A 16,605-nucleotide genomic window follows, 5' to 3' on the forward strand; every position below is an offset into this window, starting at 1 on the left:
TGGCTGAGGAGCATGGAGCTGGCATTTAGGCTCTAGAATACAAGTTTGCTGTAGGAGACCTCAGTCAAAATGCTGGACATTGCCAGGTAGAACACAGTGGCACAGAGGACCTTATATTCATAGGCCTGGTTGTATGAGGTGAAATGCTGCAGAGTTTGGCTTAAACAGTTCACAGAAATCCCCAAGCTTGTGGTTTCCAGGCAACCGCACTGGGCTGTAATTGGCTGAGAAGCATTGTGAGCTGTAATTTAGGCTCTAGGGCTACAAGGTTGCAGTAGGAGACCTGAGTCACAATGATGGGCGTTGCAATGGAGACCACAGGGGCACAGAGGACCTTGTAGGGCAAATTTAAATCCGATGAATATTCATAGGCCTGGTTGTATGAGGTGAAAAGCTGCAGAGTTCAGTGGAAACACTTCACAGAAATCCACAAGCTTGTGGTTGCCAGGCAACCACACTGGGCTGTGATTGGCTGAGCAGCATTGTGAGCTGGACTTTAGGCTCTAGGATACAAGTTTGCAGTAGGAGACCTGAGTCACAATGCTGGACATGGCCATGGAGACCAGAGTGGCACAGAGGACCTTGTAGGGCAAATTTAAGTAGCATGAATATTCGTAGGCCTGGTATGCCACAGTATTCTCTCTGAAGGCTTCACTGCTCAGAATTTGTGGATTGAAATTCGTGCAAATGTACACATGAATGTACTATCAATGGAATAAGAAACATGCGAGGGCCTGGTAGATGATCTCTGATATTTCCTTTCCTTGAGCACATGTTTTTCCCTTGTCATGTCTGTAATATGGCTGAGTCATGTTCCCTAAGATATTCAGTGAAGACTTGCTGTCATCATTCTCCTGCAGGATAAGAGCTTTCTGTGAAATTTTTCAACAGAAATCTTCTGCAAGCACTTGGCTTTGGATATGAGACACAGTGGTGGAAGTTGAATTTCAAGAGCAGCTATTTGAAAATAATGAAACAAGCCCCAAATAAGATCTTTACATGTTTCCCAGATGAATATGTTTGGAAATGTGGGGAAGATGGAGATCCAGACTGAGAACAGAGCTCACCCATTTCAAGATACAAAAACCAGGGAAAAACATGAGAAAGCAAGAGAGCTGGTTAATCTGATGTAAAAATCTTTGATGATGAATGGAAAATTAAATTCTCATGATGATTTAATCAGGCTGTAGAAGTGAAGTTCTCATGTTGGTTGTCATATGTATGGTCTGCTGCATTGGGCAGTGGATGCAGGACAGGAGATCTTTAAATAAATCTGGTGGAACACAAACTACTGAAAAAAAATCACCCAAATCCTGTATATTCCTTTCTTTTGAGAGCACATATGGTTAACGTACAAAGTTTCAAAACAGAGAATGTCTATTGGGTCATGGTTTCACCAATTGAATGGTCACTTTACATTACATGTTGAATTTTGCTTTCACAGTTGCTCATGTACAGGGTCTGAGTAAAGCAGAACGCAGGTTAAGCCTGTTCAATAAATGTGCATTCCATAAGTTGTTTCAAAACCAGTGAAACCCTTTGGAGTTAATGTTTGTATTTTATTGGTTGATTGCTATTTGAAATTGTTTGTTTTACTATTTATAACTTTGTGAGGCAGATAAGCCCTCACATGTAGTGATTTAGACCTCTCCAAAAACTCTGAAGTTATTCATGTAACAGCTATTACATGTTTTAAGTTTCTCCTACTAAAACTTGAAAGACTGACAGACTCTTCTACTTTTCACCTAATTCAGTGTTGTGCTAAATGACTTTTTACAAGTCTTTGAAATGTGTCCTACTCTATTCACTGGTCGTGCTGGAATTTACTTTCTAGTGAAGACAGGATCTCAGCAAATTGACGCAATACTGTTTGCAACTATTGTGGACTCCTGGTTAAATATCGAGTTCCCTAAATGGTGTGTATTTTATTTTGATCCCTGCTCACACTTTGTTCATCCCATTGGAACCAAAGGGCTCCAGGCAATAGCATTCTAGGCCTGAACAAGAAAATTTCCATTCCAGTTTGGGACTTCATTCATCTCTGATAATTACTTTTTCCAGAAATGTGTGCTTCAGGAGAGACCCTATCCAACTGAGTATAGGCCCATTTTCTTTCACTCACTTTTAGACTTTCTAAGATATTGAGTTACAAGAGGTTTGCCCAGAGTTGCCATTGTCAAGGGACAGTGCACTTCACTTGAAGTTGTGCAGTATTACTTCATGTGTCTCCGTGGAAATTCCACCAATGGCAAACTCTTGCTGTAGTCATCTCCAAGTGTTTCTGCATAAGAAAATATAAGTAACAAAGGATGTGGTTTCAAGCAGAATGAGGAAAGGAGGGATTATCTTTATTTCAGTGCAGATTGACCTTTCAAAGAAACAGTAATTCCTATGAAATAGGAGGTAAAATCTTTTGTAAAGAGACATGGACATGACATGCTCAAATTTATGTCACTTTTTTTAAAACGCCAAGGGCATTTGAGAAATTCTTGGCTGCTGAATTGTCCCTTTTTTCAAATTTCTCTTAGGTAAGACACTCCAGCTTCTTCAAACCATGGTACTGTTCCTTCCATGTAAGAAACCAAAGGAAAAAACAAAATAAATAAAAACAAAACCCATTAAATAACATTTGAGACCACACTATTGCTCAGCAGGCCCATGTAAACACTATTCAAGAAGCTAGAGGTACAGAAGCCTCAGCCTTCAGCCCATGGCCTGAAGTTTGGTCTCTATCATGGTCGCTCAATTCCCTGGCATGTCCACATTAACTCATGAATCTTTACTCGTTTCCTTTTCAAATGCACAGGATCCAATATATTTGAACCCTGTTCACCTGGGCAGTAATCATCCAAGGACACACCAGAGGAAGGGCAGCCACCCCCTTGCCTGGGGCCTTGGATCTTATCACAATAGAAATGGACACCTGAACAAGGGGAGGCAAAACAAAGAGAGGCATATTCCTAAAGCCTGAAGCACACAAGCTACCTATAAACCAGCAGTGAGATTTCACAAATTATGTAAGAATCTCTGTGCACATGCTTGGCATGGTCGCTCATGCCTATAATCCCAGCAATCTGGGGGCTGAGGTGGATGGATCCTTGGGAGTTCCAGTCCATCTTGGGCTACGAATTTATCTCAAGGCCTCTTTCAACAACTACATAAGATGCTGTTTCCAAAAAGAGGACAAAAGAAAACTAGACACACTTGGTCCAGATCACTGGGTTCCGTACATGAGTTGTGGAGTCTAAATATTCCATGCCATGAGAAAATACCTGGGATTTTTAGGGAAAGGGGCATTTGCCTCCCATTGCTAAGGGTTTGCCTTTCACCAGGTTACATTTGAATTTTGGGAAAACCTGCTGGTGATAAGCTATCTAGCATTATGTTGGTTTAGGTATTGAGCTAGTACATCATGTTTAGTGTTCAGAGTTATGCTGGAATGGCTGCAGACCTCCTTGAAATAGCGATTGCAGACATGTTAACCCCAAGGAATCGGGATAGTTGAAGCAGGCACTCCAAATATTCATGCACTGCACTTATTCACTTTCATTTTGGGACTCATCTTCTGTTTGCTGGCTTTTCGTGCTAAGTAATACTACCATGGTGGCAGTAATCCAGCAGTGATTGCATGTATGGTTTGCAGGTTTGCTTGCCAAGCCACCAGAAACTCGGAAGAACCCAAATCATTGTGGCATTTTCTTTCCTCCCCCAAAACATTTGGCCTTCTCAGTTTGAAAAATGAATAGACTGGGGTAGTCAAGTTTGGACACCATATACCACAAACAAAGCTAAAGACAGAGCCAATTACTTCCCTCCACTTGTCAAAATATGTCAAATTTGCTTGATCACCACAACTTCCAAGAAATTTCGGAGCCAAATTAGAGAGGTGAATCAAATACTGCATGATTGGAATGGCTGTGTTTGTATGAGGTGGAGAGCTGCAGAGTTGGGCTGAAACGGTTCACAGAAATCCACAGGCTTGTGGTTGCCAGGCAACCACACTGGGCTGAGATTGGCTGAACATCACTGTGAGGTGGATTTTAGGCTCTAGGTTTGAAAATTTAAAAGACTGGTGTAGTCAAGTTTGGAACCCATAGACCTCAGACATACCAATAATGTTTTCCAATTACTTCCCTCCACTTCTCAAAATATGTCAAATTTTCTTGATCACTACAACTGTAAAAAAAAAATTCTGAAGAAACATAGAGAGGCTAATCAAATACTGCATGATTGGAATGGCTGTGTTGTATGAGGTGGAAAGCTGCAGAGTTGGGCTGAAACAGTTCACAGAAATCCACAAGCTTGTGGTTGCCAGGCAACCACACTGGGCTGTGATTGGCTGAGCACCATTGTGAGCTGGACTTTAGGCTCTAGGATACAAGTGTGCAGTAGGAGACCTGAGTCACAATGCTGGGCGTTGCCATGGAGACCTCAGTGGCACAGAGGACATGGTAGGGCAAGATTTAAATAGGATGAATATTCTTTGCCTAGTATGCCACAATATTCTCTCTGAAGGCTTCACTCCTCAGAATTTGTGGATGCAAATTCTTGCCAATCTACACATGGATGTACTTTCAATGGGATATGAAATATGCCAGGGCCTGGCAAATGATCTCTGCCATGTCCTATCCTTGAGCATACAGTTTTCCCTTGTCATGTCAGTCATTTGGCTGAGTGCTGTTCCCTAAGCTATTCAGTCAAGACTTGCTGGCATCATTCACCTGCAGTAGAAGAGCTTACTTTGAAATTTCTCAGCAGAAATCCTCTGCAAGCATATATCTTTGGATATGAGAGACAGAGGTGTAAGATGAATTTCAAGGGCAGATATTTGAAAACAATGAACAAGCCCCGAATATGATCTTTACATGTTTCCCAGATGAATGTGTTTGGAAATATGCTGGAAAATGGAGATCAAGGCTTTGAAGAGTGCACATCCATTTCTAGGTACAAAAACCAGGGATAAACATGGGAAACCAAGAGACCTGGTTAATCTGATGTAAAAATCTTTGATGGTGAAAGGAAAATTATACTCTCATGATTTTTTAATCAGGCTGTAGAAGTGAAGTTCTCATGTTGGTTTTCATATGTGTGGCCTTCTGCATTGGGCAGTGGATGAAGGACAGGAGATCTTCAAATAAATCTGGTGGAACACAAAATACTAAAAAAAATCAGCCTAAATCCTGTGTATTCCTTCCCTTTGAGAACATATATGGATAATGTACGAAGTTTCAAAAGGGAAAATGTCTCTTGGGTCATGGTTTCACCAATGAAGTGGTCAGTTCACATAACATTTTGAATTTTGCTTTCACAGTTGCATATGTACCGGGCCTGAGTAAAGGAGAATGCAGAGTAAGCCTCTTCAATAGTTGTGCATTCCATAAGTGGTTTTAAAACTAGTGAAACCCTTTGGACTTAGTGTTTGTATTTTATTGGTTGATTGGTTTTTCAAATAGTTTGTTTTACTATTTTTAACTTTGTGAGTCAGGGAAACACTCACTCATAGTGATTTAGACCTCTCCGAAACTCTGAAGGTATTCATGTAACAGCTATTACATGTTATAAGTTTCTACTATTAAAACTTGAAAGACGAACAGACTCTGCTACTTTTTATCTAAATTCAGTGTTGGGCTAAATTCAGTGTTTGAATTTTTACAAGCCCTTTGAAATGTGTCCTCCTCTAGTCACTGGTCATGCTGGAATTTACTTTCTTGTGAAGACAGGATTTGAGCAAATTGACACATGTTCAGTTTGCCACTACTCTGGACACCTGGTTAAATATCGAGTTCCCTAAATGGTGTGCATTTTATTTTAATCTCTGCTGACACTTTGCTAAACCAGTTAGAACCACATGGCTCCAGGCCCTAGTGTTCCAGGCCTAAACAAGAAAATTTCCATTCCGTTTTGGGAGTTCATTCATCTCTCATGATTAGTTTTTCGACAAATGTGTGCTTCAGGAGAGGCCCTGTCCAAATGTGGAGAGGCCCATTTTCATTCACTCACTTTCAGACTTTCTAAGATTTTCAGTTACTAGAGGTTTGCCCAGACTTGCCACTGTCAAGGGACAGTGCACTTCACTTGAAGTTGTGCTGTATTACTGCATGTGTCTCCGTGGAAATTCCACCAATGGCAAACTCTTGCTGTAGTCATCTCCAAGTGTTTCTGCGTAAGAATATATAACTAACAAAGATGTGGTTTCAAGCAGAATGAGGAAAGGAGGTATTATCTTTATTTCAGTGCAGGTTGAGCTTTCAAAGAAACAGTAATTCCTATGGAATAGGAGGTAAAATCTTTTGTAAAGAGACATGGACATGACATGCTCAACTTTATGTCACTTATTTTAAAACGCCAAGGGCATTTGAGAGATTCTTGACTGCTGAATTGTCCCTTTTTTCAAATTTCTCTTATGTAAGACACTTCAGCTTCTTCAAACCATGGTACTCTTCCTTCCATGTAAAAAACCAAAGGAAAAACAAAATAAATTAAAAAAACCCATTAAATAACATTTGAGAGCACACAATTGCTCAGCAGGCCCATGTAAACACTTTTCAAGAAGCTAGAGGTACAGAAGCCTCAGCCTTCATCCCATGGCCTGAAGTTTTGTCTCTATCATGGTCCCTCAATTCCCTGGCATGTCCACATTAACTCATGAATCTTTACTCATTTCCTTTTCAAATGCACAGGATCCAATATATTTGAACCCTGTTCACCTGGGCTGTAATCATCCAAGGACACACCAGAGGAAGGGCAGCCACCCCCTTGCCTGGGGCCTTGGAGCTTATCACAATAGAAATGGACACCTGAACAAGGGGAACCAAAACAAAGAGAGCCTTATTCCTAAAGGCTGAAGCACACAAGCTACCTATAGACCAGTAGTGGGATTTCACAAATTATGTAAGAATTTCTGTGCACATGCTTGGCATGGTCGCTCATGGCTATAATCCCAGCAATATGGTGGCTGAGGTAAATGGATCCTTTGGAGTTCCAGTCCATCTTGGGCTACGAATTTGTCTCAACGCCTCCTTCAACAACTACATAAGATGCTGTTTCCAAAAAGAGGACAACAGAAAACTAGACACACTTGGCCCAGGTCCTTGGGTTCCGTACATGAGTTGTGGAGTCTAAATATTCCATGCCATGAGAAAATACCTGCGATTTTTAGGGAAAGGGGCATTTGCATCCCATTCCTAATGGTTTCCCTTTCATCATGTTACATTTGCATTCTGGGAAAACCTGCTGGTGATAAGCTACCTAGCATTATATTGGTTTAGGTATTGAGCTAGTACCTCATGTTTAGTGTTCAGGGTTATGCTGGAATGGCTGCAGACCTCCTTGAAATAGTGATTGCAGACATGTGAACACTGAGGAGGCTGGGTAGTTGAAGCAGGCACTCCAAATATTCATGCACTGCAAGGATTCACTTTCATTTTGGGACACCTCTTCTGGTTGCTGGATTTTCGTGCTAAGTAATACTACCATGGTGGCAGTAATCCAGTAGAGATTGCATGTATGGTTTGCAGGTTTGCTTCCCAAGCCACCAGAAACTCAGCAGAACCCAAATCATTGTGGCATTTTCTTTCCTCCCCCGAAATATTTGGCTTTCTAAGTTTGAAAATTGAATAGAAAGGGGTAGTAAAGTTTGGACCCCATATACCACAAACAGAGCTAAAGACAGAGCCAATTACTTCCCTCCACTTGTCAAAATATGTCAGATTTCCTTGATCACCACAACTTCCAAGAAAATTCGGAGCCAAATTAGAGAGCTGAATCAAATACTGCATGATTGGAATGGCTGTGGTTGTATGAGATGGAGAGCTGCAGAGTTGGGCTGAAACTGTTCACAGAAATCCACAGGCTTGTGGATGCCAGGCAACCACACTGGGCTGAGATTGGCGGAACATCACTGTGAGGTGGATTTTAGGCTCTAGGTTTGAAAATTTAAAAGACTGGTGTAGTCAAGTTTGGAACCCATAGAACTCAGATATAGCAAAAATGTTTTCCAATTACTTCCCTCCACTTCTCAAAATATGTCAAATTTTCTTGATCACTACAATTGTAAAAAAAAAATTCTGAGGCAACATAGAGAGGCTAATCAAATACTGCATGATTGGAATGGCTGTGGTTGTATGAGGTGGAAAGCTGCAGAGTTGGGCTGCAACAGTTCACAGAAATCCACAAGCTTGTGGTTGCCAGGCAACCACACTGGTCTGTGATTGGCTGAGCACCATTGTGAGCTGGACTTAAGGCTCTAGGATACAAGTGTGCAGTAGGAGACCTGAGGCACTATGCTGGGTGTTGCCATGGAGACCTCAGTGGCACAGAGGACCTTGTAGGGCAAGATTTAAATAGGATGTATTTTCTTGGGCCGATATGCCACAATATTCTCCCTGAAGGCTTCACTGCTCAGAATTTTCGGATGGAAATGCTTGCCAATCTACACATGGATATACTTTCAATGGGATATGAAATATGCCAGGGCCTGGCAGATGATCTCTGCCATGTCCTATCCTTGAGCATACGGTTTTCTCTTGTCATGTCAGTCTTTGGCTGAGTCCTGTTCCCTAAGCTATTCAGTCAAGACTTGCTGGCATCATTCACCTGCAGTATAAGAGCTTTCTTCTCAGCAGAAATCCTCTGCAAGCATATAGCTTTGGATATGAGAGACAGAGGTGGAAGATGAATTTCAAGGGCAGATATTTGAAAACAATGAAACAAGCCCTGAATAAGATCTTTACATGTTTCCCAGATGAATATGTTTGGAAATATGGGGGAAAAGGAGATCAAGACTGAGAAAAGTGCACACCCATTTCAAGGTACAAAAACCAGGGAAAAACATGGGAAACCAAGAGAGCTGGTTAATCTGATTTAAAAATCTTTGATGATGAAAGGAAAATTATATTCTTATGATGATTTAATGAGGCTGTAGAAGTGAAGTTCTCATGTTGGTTTTCATATGTGTTGCCTTCTGCATTGGGCAGTGGATGCAGGACAGGAGATCTTCAAATAAATCTGGTGGAACACAAAATACTAAAAAAAATCAGCCTAAATCTTGTGTATTCCTTTCCTTTGAGAATATATATGGATAATGTACGAAGTTTCAAAAGAGAAAATGTCTCTTGGGTCCTGGTTTCACCTACGAAATGGTCAGTTCACATAACATTTTGAATTTTGCTTTCAGAGTTGCTCATGTACCGGGCCTGAGTAAAGCAGAATACAGAGTAAGCCTCTTCAATAGTCGTGCATTCCAAAAGTGGTTTTAAAACTAGTGAACCCCTTTGGACTTAGTGTTTGTATTTTATTGGTTAATTGGTTTTTCAAATTGTTTGTTTTACAATTTTTTACTTTGTCATTCAGGGAAGCCCTCACTCATAGTGATTTAGACCTCTCCAAAAGCTATGAAGTTATTCATGTAACAGCTATTACATGTTATAAGTTTCTCCTATTAAAACTGGAAAGACTAACAGACTCTGCTACTTTTCATCTAAATTCAGTGTTGGGCTACATTCAGTGTTGGAATTTTTACAAACCCTTTGAAATGTGTCTTCCTCTAGTCACTGGTCATGCTGGAATTTACTTTCTTGTGAAGACAGGATTTGAGCAAATTGACACAAGTTCAGTTTGAAACTACTCTGGACACCTGGTTAAATATCGAGTTCTGTAAATGGTGTGTGTTTTATTTTGATCTCTGCTCACACTTTGCTCATCCAGTTAGAACCACATGGCTCCAGGCCCTAGCGTTCCAGGCCTAAACAAGAAAATTTCCATTCCATTTTGGGAGTTCATTCGTCTCTCATAATTACTTTTTCCACAAATGTGTGCTTCTGGAGTGGCCCTGTCCAAATGTGGAGAGGCCCATTTTCATTCACTCACTTTCAGAGTTTCTAAGATTTTCAGTTACTAGAGGTTTGCCCAGACTTGCCATTGTCAAGGGACAGTGCACTTCACTTGAAGTTGTGCCGTATTACTTCATGTGTCTCCGTGGAAATTCCACCAATGGCAAAGTCTTGCTGTAGTCATGTGCAAGTGTTTCTGAGTAAGAAAAGATAACAAAGGATGTGGTTTCAAGCAGAATGAGGAAAGGAGGGTTTATCTTTATTTCAGTGCAGGTTGACCTTTCAAAGAAAGAGTACTTCCTATGGAATAGGAGGTAAAATCTTTTGTAAAGAGACATGGACATGACACGCTCAACTTTATGTAACTTTTTTTTTAAAACGCTAAGGGCATTTGAGAAATTCGTGGCTGCTGAATTGTACTTTTTTTCAAATTTCTCTTAGGTAAGACACTCCAGCTTCTTTAAACCATGGTACTGTTCCTTCCATGTAAAAAACCAAAGTAAAAAACAAAATAAATTAAAACAAAACCGATTAAATTGCATTTGAGAGCACACATTGGCTCAGCAGGCCCATGTAAACACTATTCAAGAAGCTAGAGGTACAGAAGCCTCAGCCTTCAGCCCATGGCGTGAAGTTTTGTCTATATCATGGTCCCCCAATTCCCTGGCATGTCCACATTAACTCATGAATCTTTACTCGTTTCCTTTTCAAATGCACAGGATCCAATATATTTGAACCCTGTTCACCTGGGCAGTAATCATCCAAGGATACACCAGAGGAAGGGCAGCCACCCCCTTTCCTGGGGCCTTGGAGATTATCACAATATAAATGGACACCTGAACAAGGGGAGGCAAAACAAAGAGAGGCATATTCCTAAAGCCTGAAGCACACAAGCTTCCTATATACCAGCAGTGGGATTTCACAAATTATGTAAGAATCTCTGTGCACATGCTTGGCATGGTCGCTCATGCCTATAATCCCAGCAACCTGGCTGCTGAGGTGGATGGATCCTTGGGAGTTGCAGTCCATCTTGGGCTACGAATTTATCTCAAGGCCTCTTTCAACAACTACATAAGATGCTGTTTCCAAAAAGAGGACAACAGAAAACTAGACACACTTGGTCCAGGTCCCTGGGTTCCGTACATGAGTTGTGGAGTCTAAATATTCCATGCCATGAGAAAATACCTGGGATTTTTAGGGAAAGGGGCATTTGCATCCCATTGCTAAGGGTTTGCCTTTCACCATGTTACATTTGAATTCTGGGAAAACCTGCTGGTGATAAGCTGTCTAGCATTATGTTGGTTTAGGTATTGAGCTAGTACCTCATGTTTAGTGTTCAGGGTTATGCTGGAATGGCTGCAGACCTCCTTGAAATAGTGATTGCAGACATGTGAACCCCGAGGAAGCTGGGTAGTTGAGGCAGGCACTCCAAATATTCATGCACTGCAAGGATTCACTTTCATTTTGGGACTCATCTTCTGGTTGCTGGCTTTTCGTGCTAAGTAATACTACCATGGTGGCAGTAATCCAGGAGTGATTGCATGTATGATTTGCAGGTTTGCTTCCCAAGCCACCAGAAACTCGGCAGAACCCAAATCATTGTGGCATTTTCTTAGCTCCCCCGAAACATTTGGCTTTCTCAGTTTGAAAATTGAATAGACTGGGTTAGTCAACTTTGGACCAAGCATACCACAAACAGAGCTAAAGACAGAGCCAATTACTTCCCTCAACTTGTCAAAATATGTCAAATTTGCTTGATCACCACAACTTCCAAGAAATTTCGGAGCCAAATTAGAGAGGTGAATCAAATACTGCATGATTGGAATGGCTGTGCTTGTATGACGTGGAGAGCTGCAGAGTTGGGCTGAAACTGTTCACAGAAATCCACAGGCTTGTGGTTGCCAGGAAACCACACTGAGCTGACATTGGCTGAACATCACTGTGAGGTTTATTTTAGGCTCTAAGTTTGAAAATTTAAAAGACTGGTGTAGTCAATTTTGGAACCCATAGACCTCAGATATACCAATTATGTTTTCCAATTACTTCCCACCACTTCTCAAAATATGTCAAATGTTCTTGATCACTTCAACTGTAAAAAAAAATTCTGAGGCACCACAGAGAGGCTAATCAAATATTGCATGATTGGAATGGCTGTGGTTGTATGAGGTGGAAAGCTGCAGAATTGGGCTGAAACAGTTCACAGAAATCCACATGCTTGTGGTTGCCAGGCAAACACACTGGGCTGTGATTGGCGGAGCACCATTGTGAGCTGGACTTTAGGCTCTAGGATACAAGTGTGCAGTAGGAGACCTGAGTCACAATGCTGGGCATTGCCATGGAGACCTCAGTGTCACAGAGGACCTTGTAAGGCAAGATTTAAATAGGATGAATATTCTTGGGCTGGTATGCCACAATGTTCTCTTTGAAGGCTTCACTCCTCAGAATTTGTGGATGAAAATGCTTTCCAATCTACACATGGATGTACTTTCAATGGGATATGAAATAAGCCAGGGCCTGGCAGATGATCTCTGCCATGTCCTATCCTTGAGCATACTGTTTTCCCTTGTCATGTCAGTCATTTGGCTGAGTCCTGCTCCCTAAGCTATTCAGTCAAGACTTGCTGGCATCATTCACCTGCAGTATAAGAGCTTTCTTTGAAATTTCTCAGCAGCAATCCTCTGCAAGCATATAGCTTCGGATATGACAGAGGTGGAAGATGAATTTCAAGGGTAGATATTTGAAAACAATGAAACAAGCCCTGAATAAGATCTTTACATGTTTCCCAGATGAATATGTTTGGAAATATGGGGCAAGATGGAGATCAAGACTGAGAAGAGTGCACACCCATTTCAAGGTACTAAAACCAGGGAAAAACATGGGAAAGCAAGAGAGCTGGTTAATCTGATGTAAAAATCTTTGATGATGAAAGGAAAATTATATTCTCATGATGATTTAATCAGGCTGTAGAAGTGAAGTTCTCATGTTGGTTTTCATATGTGTGGCCTTCTGCATTGGGCAGTGGATGCAGGACAGGAGACCTTCGAATAAATCTGGTGGAACACAAAATATTAAAAAAATATCAGCCTAAATCCTGTGTATTCCTTCCCTTTGAGAATATATATGGATAATGAAGTTTCAAAATAGAAAATGTCTCTTGGGTCATGGTTTCACCTATGAAATGGTCAGTTCACATAACATTTTGAATTTTGCTTTCACAGTTGCTCATGTTCCGGGCCTGAGTAAAGCAGAAAGCAGAGTGAGCCTCTTCAATAGTCGTGCATTCCATAAGTGGTTTTAAAACCAGTGAACCCCTTTGGACTTAGTGTTTGTATTTTATTGGTTGATTGGCTTTTCAAATTGTTTGTTTTACTATTTTTTACTTTGTCAGTCAGGGAAGCCCTCACTCATAGTGATTTAGACCTCTCCAAAAGCTATGAAGGTATTCATGTAACAGCTATTACATGTTATAAGTTTCTCCTATTAAAACTTGAAAGACTAACAGACTCTGCTACTTTTCATCTAAATTCAGTGTTGGGCTAAATTCAGTGTTGGAATTTTTACAAGCCCTTTGAAATGTGTCCTCCTCTAGTCAGTGGTCATGCTGGAATTTACTTTAATGTGAAGACAGGATGTGAGCAAATTGACACATGTTCAGTTTGCCACTACTCTGGACACCTGGTTAAATATCGAGTTCCCTAAATGGTGTGCGTTTTATTTTAATCTCTGCTCACACTTTGCTAAACCAGTTAGAACCACATGGCTCCAGGTCCTAGCGTTCCAGGCCTAAACAAGAAAATTTCCATTCCATTTTGGGAGTTCATTCATCTCTCATGATTACTTTTTCGACAAATGTGTGCTTCAGGAGAGGCCCTGTCCAAATCTGGAGAGGCCCATTTTCATTCACTCACTTTCAGACTTTCTAAAATTTTCAGTTACTAGAGGTTTGCCCAGACTTGCCACTGTCAAGGGACAGTGCACTTCACTTGAAGTTGTGCTGTATTACTGCATGTGTCTCCGTGGAAATTCCACCAATGGCAAACTCTTGCTGTAGTCATCTCCAAGTGTTTCTGCGTAAGAATATATAACTAACAAAGATGTGGTTTCAAGCAGAATGAGGAAAGGAGGTATTATCTTTATTCCAGTGCAGGTTGAGCTTTCAAAGAAACAGTAATTCCTATGGAATAGGAGGTAAAATCTTTTGTAAAGAGACATGGATATGACATGCTCAACTTTATGTCACATTTTTTAAAAAGCCAAGGGCATTTGAGAGATTCTTGACTGCTGAATTGTCCCTTTTTTCACATTTCTCTTAGGTAAGCTTCTTCAAACCATGGTACTGTTCCTTCCATGTAAAAAACCAAAGGAAAAGACAAAATAAATTACAACAAAACCCATTAAATAACATTTGAGAGCACACAATGGCTCAGCAGGCCCATGTAAACACTATTGAAGAAGCTAGAGGTACAGAAGTCTCAGCCTTCAGCCCATGGTCTGAAGTTTTGTCTCTATCATGGTCCCTCAATTCCCTGGCATGTCCACATTAACTCATTAATCTTTACTCATTTCCTTTTCAAATGCACAGGATCCAATATATTTGAACCCTGTTCACCTGGGCAGTAATCATCCAAGGACACACCAGAGAAAGGGCAGCCACCCCCTTGCCTGGGGCCTTGGAGCTTATCACAATAGAAATGGACACCTGAACAAGGGGAACCAAAACAAAGAGAGCCTTATTCCTAAAGGCTGAAGCACACAAGCTACCTATAGACCAGTAGTGGGATTTCACAAATTATGTAAGAATTTCTGTGCACATGCTTGGCATGGTCGCTCATGGCTATAATCCCAGCAATATGGTGGCTGAGGTAAATGGATCCTTTGGAGTTCCAGTCCATCTTGGGCTACGAATTTGTCTCAAGGCCTCCTTCAACAACTACATAAGATGCTGTTTCCAAAAAGAGGACAACAGAAAACTAGACACACTTGGTCCAGGTCCTTGGGTTCTGTACATGAGTTGTGGAGTCTAAATATTCCATGCCATGAGAAAATACCTGCGATTTTTAGGGAAAGGGGCATTTGCATCCCATTCCTAATGGTTTCCCTTTCATCATGTTACATTTGCATTCTGGGAAAACCTGCTGGTGATAAGCTACCTAGCATTATTTGGTTTAGGTATTGAGCTAGTACCTCATGTTTAGTGTTCAGGGTTATGCTGGAATGGCTGCAGACCTCCTTGAAATAGCGATTGCAGACATGTGAACACTGAGGAAGCTGGGTAGTTGAAGCAGGCACTCCAAATATTCATGCACTGCAAGGATTCACTTTCATTTTGGGACACCTCTTCTGGTTGCTGGATTTTCGTGCTAAGTAATACTACCATGGTGGCAGTAATCCAGTAGAGATTGCATGTATGGTTTGCAGGTTTGCTTCCCAAGCCACCAGAAACTCAGCAGAACCCAAATCATTGTGGCATTTTCTTTCCTCCCCCGAAATATTTGGCTTTCTAAGTTTGAAAATTGAATAGAATGGGGTAGTAAAGTTTGGACCCCATATACCACAAACAGAGCTAAAGACAGAGCCAATTACTTCCCTCCACTTGTCAAAATATGTCAGGTTTGCTTGATCACCACAACTTCCAAGAAAATTCGGAGCCAAATTAGAGAGGTGAATCAAATACTGCATGATTGGAATAGCTGTGGTTGTATGAGATGGAGAGCTGCAGAGTTGGGCTGAAGCTGTTCACAGAAATCCACAGGCTTGTGGATGCCAGGCAACCACACTGGGCTGAGATTGGCTGAACATCACTGTGAGGTGGATTTTAGGCTCTAGGTTTGAAAATTTAAAAGACTGGTGTAGTCAAGTTTGGAACCCATAGAACTCAGATATAGCAAAAATGTTTTCCAATTACTTCCCTCCACTTCTCAAAATATGTCAAATTTTCTTGATCACTACAATTGTAAAAAAAAAATTCTGAGGCAACATAGAGAGGCTAATCAAATACTGCATGATTGGAATGGCTGTGGTTGTATGAGGTGGAAAGCTGCAGAGTTGGGCTGCAACAGTTCACAGAAATCCACAAGCTTGTGGTTGCCAGGCAACCACACTGGTCTGTGATTGGCTGAGCACCATTGTGAGCTGGACTTAAGGCTCTAGGATACAAGTGTGCAGTAGGAGACCTGAGTCACTATGCTGGGTGTTGCCATGGAGACCTCAGTGGCACAGAGGACCTTGTAGGGCAAGATTTAAATAGGATGTATTTTCTTGGGCTGATATGCCACAATATTCTCCCTGAAGGCTTCACTGCTCAGAATTTTCGGATGGAAATGCTTGCCAATCTACACATGGATATACTTTCAATGGGATACGAAATATGCCAGGGCCTGGCAGATGATCTCTGCCATGTCCTATCCTTGAGCATACGGTTTTCTCTTGTCATGTCAGTCTTTGGCTGAGTCCTGTTCCCTAAGCTATTCAGTCAAGACTTGCTGGCATCATTCACCTGCAGTATAAGAGCTTTCTGTGAAATTTCTCAGCAGAAATCCTCTGCAAGCATATAGCTTTGGATATGAGAGACAGAGGTGGAAGATGAATTTCAAAGGCAGATATTTGAAAACAATGAAACAAGCCCTGAATAAGATCTTTACATGTTTCCCAGATGAATATGTTTGGAAATATGGGGGAAATGGAGATCAAGACTGAGAAGAGTGCACACCCATTTCAAGGTACAAAAACCAGGGAAAAACATGGGAAACCAAGAGAGCTGGTTAATCTGATGTAA

Source organism: Cavia porcellus, unplaced genomic scaffold (genome assembly GCF_034190915.1).
Source record: "Cavia porcellus strain 051 isolate PalLab524CR breed Dunkin Hartley unplaced genomic scaffold, mCavPor4.1 scaffold_36, whole genome shotgun sequence".
Lineage (NCBI taxonomy): Eukaryota > Metazoa > Chordata > Mammalia > Rodentia > Caviidae > Cavia > Cavia porcellus.